The following is a 6,805-nucleotide window of genomic DNA, read 5'->3' as shown; positions in this document are numbered from 1 at the left end:
GTCCAGGGTCCCAAGGCCAGAGCCCCAGGCGCTATGGGCCCACAGCCCTCACGGCGACCGGCCGTCCTCCACCCACCGGCGGGAGCCTCACAGGAGCCAGGATCAGCCTGGGCTCCCACCCTACCCGCCCCATCGACTCCTGGCGGCCGACTCTGTCAAGTTCTGCGGTTGGAGTGGCAGTTCAGGTAGCAGAGGCACAGGGGACAGGCCAGCACCCACGCTGTGAGCCTTGGTCTCAACTCCCTTGCTGCGTTGGTGCCCAGACCCTGACCTCATGGCACCCACCCGGGCTCCCTGGGGGAGGCAGTGTCCACCGTGACCAGGGCGCACTAGCTAAGGCTGCTGGGAGCTGCGCCTATGCAGAGGGAGGGAAGGCAAGGATGCAGGAGAGAGTGAAGCCGGGACATGGGGTCGGGTGGCTGAATGGCGACAGGTGATCTGCTGGCAGCCTGCAGTCTGAGAGGCAGGAGTGGCAATCAGAGAGCAGGACGCCCAGGGACAGACTGGAGGGGGCGGGTGTCAGTGAAGACAAGGCAATTTGGGGGCAGCCGTGGCAGTGGCATTCAGGGGTGGGGTCATCAGGAGGAAGAAGCCAAGGAACAGACAGGCCAGACGGGGGTGGGCCATCCTAGGACAGATGCTGCGGTCATCAGGGGCGGTGGGGAGCAGGTGGCCTGGCACTAGAAGGGGGTGACTGCAGCAGAGCGGGGCTGTGGGGGGAGGGGGAGGGACGGTGAGCAGCCCAGCCCCCTGGCCCGTGGAACGAGGGTGAGGGAGACAAAGCAGCGTTGGCCTGAGGGGCTCCCACGCCCCCCTCGCTGAAGCCTCAGCGTCTCCCACCCTCCCGATACAGGTCCTGACTGCAGGCAGCCAAGGTGGCCAGGCCTCCTGGGGCCGCTGCTCCCCCTGCCCCACCCTCCATGGGCAGGCACCACCCTCTCCCTGGTGGTCTGGGAGTGTGCCAGGAGCCCTCCCAGCCCCAGGCCTTGCTCAGATGACCCCCTCCCCCACCGGCCTCTCCTGGGGGCCAGCAGAGCGCCCACTCCCCTCCTCCCTTTGGCCCCCCGAGGGCGGGTGCCTCGTCCTCCAGGACTCTCCCAGGCAGGCCCCTGGTCCCCCTGCCGCCCCCTCACGGTGCAGCAGGCCTCCCATCTTCCGTGGAGGAAGACGAAGCTCCCGAGGCCCAAGGTCAACAGTCCCAAGGTCATGTGCCCTTCGTGTTGGCCGAATGCCAAGGCCTTTCCAACCACCGTGTCCCCTCCCCCTGGCCCGGGTTGGGGTCCACCTGCAGGCCCGGGGCTCAGCTGCAGGCTGCACCGAGGGGCCGCTGGAGGATGAGTGAGCGCCCTCACCCCCGGCAGGATGTCCGCGGCGGGCACGGGGGGCCGTGGGGTGCCGAGGCGGCGGGCCCCTAAGCTCCCCACGGCGCTCGGGCTACTGAAACGGCCAGGGGTCTCCAGGGGAGCTGGCTTTCGGGGTCCTGGCACCTCGACGCCGCGCACACGTGCACCTGTCCCCAACCAGCCCGGACGCGACCCCCGCCCCACCCGCGGCCTCCCCACGGCTGCGCTGCTCCAAAGCCGGAGGTGCGAGCCAGCGTGGGACCTGGGACCAGAGCCTGAACTCGCCATGGCAGAGCCTGGGGTGCGGGGGAGTGGTGGGCAGAGCTGGAGAGGGTCTCTGGCCACCAGCTCCGGGGACACTCGGGGGATCCGGTACATAAGCAACACTGCAGAAGGCGATGGAAGAGAGGCGGCTTGGACCAGGTCGCTTCCGGCCAGGCAGGCACACCCTTCCTCCCCAGCCCCTCCCTCTCTTTTCTTTCACAGCACGCCCCAGACTCATCTGTTATCATCTCTTGCCCTCTCCTCTACTCGATGTAATCCTAGTCCCCTTAGTGCGGTTCCATCAGCACCTGAAACGGGGCGTGACACATCATTGGTGCTCAGCTGAACGAATACACCTGGCAATTCAAGGACAGGGAAGCTTTGGAAATGAAGAACTCCAAGAGGGAGGCAAGAGGCTGGAAAAGTAGGTCGGGGCTCGGGGCTGGGGCTTAGGGTTTTACCGGGTACGAGCAGGGAGTCACTGGAGGTTCCGGTGTGGTGACAACTCCCACGCTGGAGCCTGGCACGGCAGTGATGGCAGGCCGGAGAGGGGCAGCTGGGGCCAGATCTAGGAGCTGAAAAACTGCTGGCAGTGGGAGTGCCCGGAGAGCCCGATCCAAGACCAGGAGATGCTCTCTTCTAAGAGCCGGAGAGGCTGCCTAGCTGGGAGCCCAGAGGCCATGGCATCCGCCACAGACAGGGGCCAGGGCTTCTTTGAAAGGGGGCTGGAGATGAACTCAGGCTGAGGGTTCTGGGGCAAAGAGAGTGCCACTGGGAGCCAGGTAGCCTGGGTTTTGACTTGCGGCTGCGCGAACCTTCACCGGTGCCCCTCATCCATGGCGTGGGGTGATCTGTGGAATTCCTCCAAGGGCAGTTTGGAGGAATGACTGAAATGGTGTTCACAGTGCCGGGCACGGTCGTGGGCACAGCTCTCAACAAATGGTATTTTCGCCGGGTGGAGGTACGGGCACGTGCAGAGGGACGCTGGTCTCACTGTTATCTGGGGGTGCCCACAGAAAGCAACACCAAAGCCCCCAACAACCCGAGGTCCTTCCCATCTCAAACCTGAAGATGCGCACAGTTTTTCACCATGGCTGCTCCTCGGCTCAGCTCGACCTTGGCCCTTCACTCAGCAGTCTGGGCCTCATGTGGGCCTGGATGTGCCCCCTCAGCCACATTCCGTCAGCAGCCCCTCCTCCATCATTAACAAGGAGGAGGTAAAGTCACATGAATTAAGGGGTAATAATAAACCTTGATCTGCAGTACGTCAGCCACAGGAGCCTAGCTGGGCGAGGGTGGGGGAGTATTTCGTTCCCCAGTCCCTAAATCCTATCTAGCTCTCAATATATTGACCAAGTGTTAGAGTCTATCTCAGTGTTAGTAAGCTTTTCTTTTTGGCACAGAAGCTTCCAGAACTAACATTGAGTGAGGGTCATGGACCCAAGTGCATGAGAATTTCATTTGGCTGTGCTTTCTAAAAAGTGGGTGGGGCTTCCCTGGTGGCGCAGTGGTTGAGAGTCCGCCTGCCGATGCATGGGACACGGGTTCGTGCCCCAGTCCGGGAGGATCCCACATGCTGCGGAGCGGCTGGGCCCGTGAGCCATGGCCGCTGAGCCTGCGCGTCCAGAGCCTGTGCTCCGCAACGGGAGAGGCCACAACAGTGAAAGGCCCGCGTACCGCCAAAAAAAAAAAAAAAAAAAAAGTGGGTGAAGGGACTTCCCTGGCGGTCCAGTGGTTAAGACTCCACGCTTCCACTGCAGGGGGCACAGGTTCGACCCCTGGTCTGGGAACTAGGATCCCACATGGCCAAAAAAAAAAAAAACCAAAAAAAGAAAAACGACAAATTATAATAATGTTGCTGTTTACTAAGGCCTGAAACCATGCTCTGGGTCTTAAAGGTTCTGAATTCTTAAAAAAAAAAAAAAAAAAAAAAGTGGGTGAGGTTCTCATTTAAACTCCTTCTGGCCCATTAGACCATCTTGGAGCTGAGGTTATGTTATGAAAGCATTTCGTAACACAAGAAAGATTGAATCCTAGGAGTTCCCATTCCTGTGCCAGAGGGAAACCCACAAGGATCTGCCCTGGGCAGCTGAGGCAGCCGTCAGACCAAGCGGGAGCTTACGGCCAGCTGTACTGTGTAATGAAACTCAGGAAAAGAGGTGGCTTAGAGATTGAGGAACAAACAAGAACCACAGGCATTAAAAAGCTTAACAATATTATGCGTTTATTATATTTTATAGAGCCATGTTACACATGCTTGGTGCTTCAAACTGAGTTATTGTTAAATGTTTTTCTGGATGCAAAGCCATTTGATGCTTGATGCGGATGCCTTAAATACTATAATATTTCTGCATCTATGATCTATGAGCTAAGGAAAAACCAAGGACAATTCCAGAAATGGCAAAGAACATTTAAGAAAAAGATGTACATGAGACGCAATGCTAAGTCCTTGAACCAGGGCCTACAGAAGTTACCAGAAAGTGAATAAAAACAGAATTGTTCTATGAAAATAGTTTAACCAATCACCATCTGTAGATAACAGAGCCTCATACCAGTTTTGGATGTTGTAGAAAAAAGCTTATTGTTTGGTACTGATGCCCTTTCCCCCTCCATACTGTATGCAGACATCGTGCAGCCCCCAGATGGAGCGGCCAACAGAATACAGCACAGCAACTGGCCCCCTCCCTATGACACCCCAAGGCTGTTTCTTACGGCGTCTTTGTGCCTTTAACGAAAAGCAGTCAATTTGATCAAACCTGCCACTTTGTGGAAAACCAATCATCGCGCTTTAGATGAATGTGATGCCACCACACTCACCTTCCTCTGCAGACTCCCCGAATGCTGGCTGAAGACCTGGGGGCCCGGGTGACCAACCTGTGGGAATTTTGATTTGCCTGCTGACCTAACGCCAACGTTCTATTTCAACATTCCCTTCCGGTTTTTCCAGTGGGAGCGCATGAAGTGTGCCAACCGCACGCCGCCCGCCCCTTCCATCAGGTCTCCATCCAGCCCCAGCTCCAGCAAACATCCTCTCCGGCTCTCCGGAGCCCACTCGGGCATGAGGACAGACACCGGAAGGCTTTGGCAGGACACGCCCACTCGTGGAGGGCCCGCCCCTCCTGCCTGCTGCCGCGGCTCTGAAGGGCCCGCACTTACAGGCCTTAAGGCAACCAGGGAACCCGAGCACAGTCCGCACAGTCAAGGCCCATAAAGGTCAGGAAGCCGGGGTGCAGGAGACCTAGCCAGCCACGCAGTCAAGTGCTTCTGCGCAGGCGCGAGGGACCCCGAGGGCACTCTCTGGTAAGTGGAAGAGCAGACTGTGGAGCGCGCGACCTCGGCTGCGAAGAAGCACAGCTTGGGGGGTCGCGCCTCCTCCTCAACCTCTTGGGGTCAAAGTCAGGGTGGAACACACCCGCCTGGACCTGCCGGGTCTGAGCTCTGACGAGGTGCTGCACTTGCACCGATGCCGACGGGAGCCAGGACAAGGGGCTCTGCAGTCAGACAGGTGCCCGGGAGGCCAGGGTCGAGGCCATCCAGTGGCAGGCACGGGGTGGGGGGCGGGGCGGGGGTGGTCAGGGAGAGGAAGCCTCGCGGCGCGGCCCCGGCGTCCAGCGGACGCCCACGAACTGCTTCTGCTCTCGCCACTGCTCTGACCTCTGGGGTCCTTGCTTTTGCTGGTGGTCAGATGTCAAGAATATGGAAGAACTGAGGATTAACAACGTGGCCTTACTAAGCACGCTGATCCCCAATCAGAGGAATCAGACACAAGAAGTGATCCATGTTCTCTGCCTGTAGTTGTTTCCGGGTGGATTATCACGGTTCCAACTCAAAAACGTAGAGAGGCCAGGGAGGGCTTCCTGCACCACGGACACCGATCCTGAGGTTAAGGTACAGTAGGTATGTCTGGCTAAGCAGCGCCGGCAGCAGTAAACCTCCTTAAAGCGCTTCAACAGCTGCTCAGGCAGAGCCGCCGGTCTCTACAGGCGCCCTTCTGAATGAAGGGTCTCATAGATCATGAAGAAACAAACCAGAACTCGGCAACACCATCAGGCATCCAGGGTACTATCCAACGGGTCTCACTCTACTCAAATTCAGCAAAATAATCGACATTTAAAAGAATGTACATGAAAACCAAATTAAAAAAAAAAAAACACAAGAACAACTTTGATTTTCCTCAAATCCGCAGGCCTTGAACCTAGGCGCACAGCACACAAACACCGTATGAAACCAACAGAGAGCTCAATGTCACCTTGGAAAATAAATGTCACTCTGGGGTGACAGTTCTTTATACAAATATTATGCTTCCCCCTAAACCCCTACCACCAAAAAAAGGGGAAAATAATAGAAATCCAAAAATAGAAAACAACATCTTGTTAAATGTAAACTTATCCTCTGGAGTTTTTATATTACATATGCTAGAAACATGCATTTATTTCAGCTCAGATGTAAGAAAATATGTCTATCAGTATTACTTATAAATCAGATTAACCCTCAAGACAACTGACTCACTGTGAGAACATGACTTTAAATTTTAGTAAATTACATCTTTAGCAAAATTATAAATTCTAACCACGAGCAAAATGGGTATGTTATACCCAAGAAGAACTACCTCTACTCTGTAAGCTGCTGCTCATTTATCAGTTTCCTACACTACTGGTGTAAGTTGAGTGCTATGTCAATGAGGAGCTTGGGCATCAGATTTTCCTCAAATGCCCAATGAAATGCCTTTTTCACAAACTAACTCTGCAGATTGAGAGCAAACACGTGAACAGAGAAAAGAGTCAAGGGGGGAGTGATGGCTATTCCACTCAGAGACAGAAAGGGACGGATGACCAAAGGTATCCCCCAAGGGGTCAAGGCACAGAGGAAGAGGGACCTCCCTCCAACTCAGGAACCTGGCTTCTGTGGGTCATGACATGGCTCTCGGGGCTGCTGGGGAGACTTCCCCACAGCCTAAGTCTGTCTTGCCGTGGGCCCTTGGGCAGGAGTCCTGAGGACGGTGCCAGGACCAGGCTCCAGTGTGGCACAATGCTGGGTGAGGGTGATACAGCTCCAGACCCCTAACACAGCCACTCGGGGACTGCTCACCCGATGGTGGGGTGGGGAGGGAAGCACGGGCGCTGACACCACGGGCGGCGGTGGAGGCCTCTGCCCCAGGTCTAGTCAAAGAACCACAGGTTCGCACTGGGATGCTCAGC

The sequence above is a fragment of the Hyperoodon ampullatus genome (genome assembly GCF_949752795.1).
Source record: "Hyperoodon ampullatus genome assembly, chromosome: 3".
Taxonomy (NCBI): domain Eukaryota; kingdom Metazoa; phylum Chordata; class Mammalia; order Artiodactyla; family Ziphiidae; genus Hyperoodon; species Hyperoodon ampullatus.
The sequence above is the reverse complement of the archived record's forward strand: the minus strand, read 5'-3'. Positions refer to the sequence as shown.